The sequence below is a fragment of the Crocodylus porosus genome, unplaced genomic scaffold, assembly GCF_001723895.1.
Source record: "Crocodylus porosus isolate Cpor-Errol unplaced genomic scaffold, CroPor_comp1, whole genome shotgun sequence".
Taxonomy (NCBI): domain Eukaryota; kingdom Metazoa; phylum Chordata; order Crocodylia; family Crocodylidae; genus Crocodylus; species Crocodylus porosus.
Genome location: NW_017728945.1, coordinates 3,887,889 through 3,890,404, shown reverse-complemented (window position 1 = coordinate 3,890,404; position 2,516 = coordinate 3,887,889).

Sequence of the window (2,516 nt, the reverse complement as noted above, 5' to 3'; positions counted from 1 at the left end):
TCTGCCTCCGTGCTCTCAAGAAGGGAGTTTCCCATTCTATAAGTGTGCTGCTGGTTTCTACTGCCTAAGTGCAGCACCCTGCACTTGCCAGTATCGAAACACATCCTGTTTTTGTTAGCCCACCCCTGTAACCTATCCAGGTCTTGCTGCAGTCTTTCCCCCCCTACTAGTGTGCTCACCTCACCCCAAATTTTGGTATCATCAGCAAATTTAAACAGGTTGCATTTCACCGCATCGTCGAAATCGCTGATGAAGAAATTGAACAGCGCGGGCCCCAGGACTGAGCCCTGGGGGACTCCGCTGCCCACTTCCCCCCAGGTCGAATATGACCCGTCCACCACTACACTCTGAGTACGACCCTTGAGCCAATCTGCAATCCATCTGACTGTGTAGGCATCAATGCCACAGTTGCCTAGTTTTTTAATGAGAATGGGGTGGGAGATGGTGTCAAAGGCCTTGCTGAAGTCTAGAAAGACTACATCCACAGCAACACCTGCATCCATTGCCTTTGTGACTTGATTGTAGAGTCAAAAGGGACCCCAAAGGATCATCGTGTCCAATCTCCTGCTCCAGGCAGGAAAAGGGCCGAGGTCAGATGACCCCAGCCAGGTGTCTATCTAGCCTCCTCTTGAAGACCTCCAAGTTAGGTGATAGTACCACCTCTCTTGGCAGCCCGTTCCAGATTCTGGCCACCCTTACTGTGAAGAATTTCTTCCTAATGTCTAACCTGAATCTACTCTCTACTAGTTTGTATCCATTATTCCTAGCTACTCCTAGGGGTGCCCTGGTAAATAGCATATCTCCAACTCTCTGTTGTCCTCCCTCGATAAAGTTATAGGGTGCTACAAGGCCTCCCCTCAGACCTGGAGGAGGACCTGGATTTTCTCCTAGAAAAATTTCTAAGGAGAAATTCCCTAATTTCCTAAACTGAACAGGACTCCAGGTGAACCCTCACCAATGCTGAACAGAGTGGAAGAATCACTTCCCTTAATTTGCAAGTGGGACTCCTGTTAATAGAAGCCAGCCTCCTGTTGGCTTTTTTTTTTTTTTTTTTTTGCAAGAAAAGGACACAGTAGACTCATATTCAGTTTATGGTCTGCTGTAACTGCCAAGTCCTTTTTCTGGAGTACTGTAGCCTAGCCAGTCACTCCCCAGTCTGTGTTCATGCATAGTTATTCTATCCTAAGTGCATGACTTTGCAGTTTGCCTTACTGAATTTCAATTAGGACATAAAAAATTTAAAAGATTTCAATTTAAATAGGTATATTTATTTATTTTTGTCTATTTTAATACATATTTATATATTTATTTATTTTTGGACCATTTCTCCAGTTAATCTGGGCCATTCTGGATCCTAGTCTGTTGTATTCGTCTAAGTATAGCCAGAAATAAAATGACTTGAGTCACTGGCAGGAGCAAGAGTTCTGCCATACTGGCCAACACTGAATGTATTTTGAACATAAAGCAAAACTAGGAATTAGTTGCCATCAGCAGATTCAACAAACAAATATTTAAGCTTAGATTCTCATGCGCACATTCAATTACCATATTAAAATCTTGCATTTCCCTGCCCTCTAGGGCAGGGGTTTTCAATCCCTGGGCCGTGGCTTGGTGCTGGGCTGCAGCGGGTCGACTGCTGGTCAGCTGCATGGTTGGCTGCCAGACTGGAAGTGGCCATGGACCAAAAAACTGTGGCCCCCCAGAGCTGGGTGGAGAGGCCATGGCTCCTTCCACGGGGCCTGCAGCAGCGCAGGGTTTCGCCCACCCCTCCACCTGAGGGGCGGGGGTATGCTTACCTGTCTTCCAACTGGAAATTCTGGCTGCGGTCAGCTGTGACTGCTGGGCCGCAACATGAAAACTTCGGAAACCCCTACTCTAGGGTATCTGCAACTCTACCGAACTTGGTGCCATCTGCAAGCTTGCTAACAGTGCATCCCATTCTCCAAATCAGGGTTGAGAAACTCACTTTGTGACCTGGACTGAATCTGGACCACAGGGCTCCTTATGGGCAGGAGAGGTAGTGGCAGCAGCTGGTCTGGCTCTGATTTTAAGCCTGTGGTGGCAGCAGTTCTGGCTTCGGCTCTGACTTGGGACACACAACCGTGACTCTAGCCCCTACCATATGCCTTGTGCTGCTGCTGTGTGCCCTCTGCAGGGGCAGCAGCTCCAGATCCAGCACAGGGTATCCAGCAAGGGCATCTGGGGAGGCAGGGTTGCATAAGTGGCGACAGGCAAAGCGGCTGCAGGGTGACCAGAGCTGTGTCAGCCCTCACTTGCCCTCCTGCTGTTGAATGCCAAGTTGGTTCTGGACTCTGTGGCCGCCCATGCCCCTGGCCTCGTTCCCCAACTTTCATAGATTTCATAGACATCAGGGCTGGAAGGGACCTCGGGAGATCATCGAGTCCAGCCCCCTGCCCAAAGGGCAAGAAGTCAGTTCAAAAGGTCTCTTACCTTGGTTTGGTGCCAGGGCTTCAGTGAAGAGATGTCTGTGTCCCAACTTTCATAGATTTCATAGA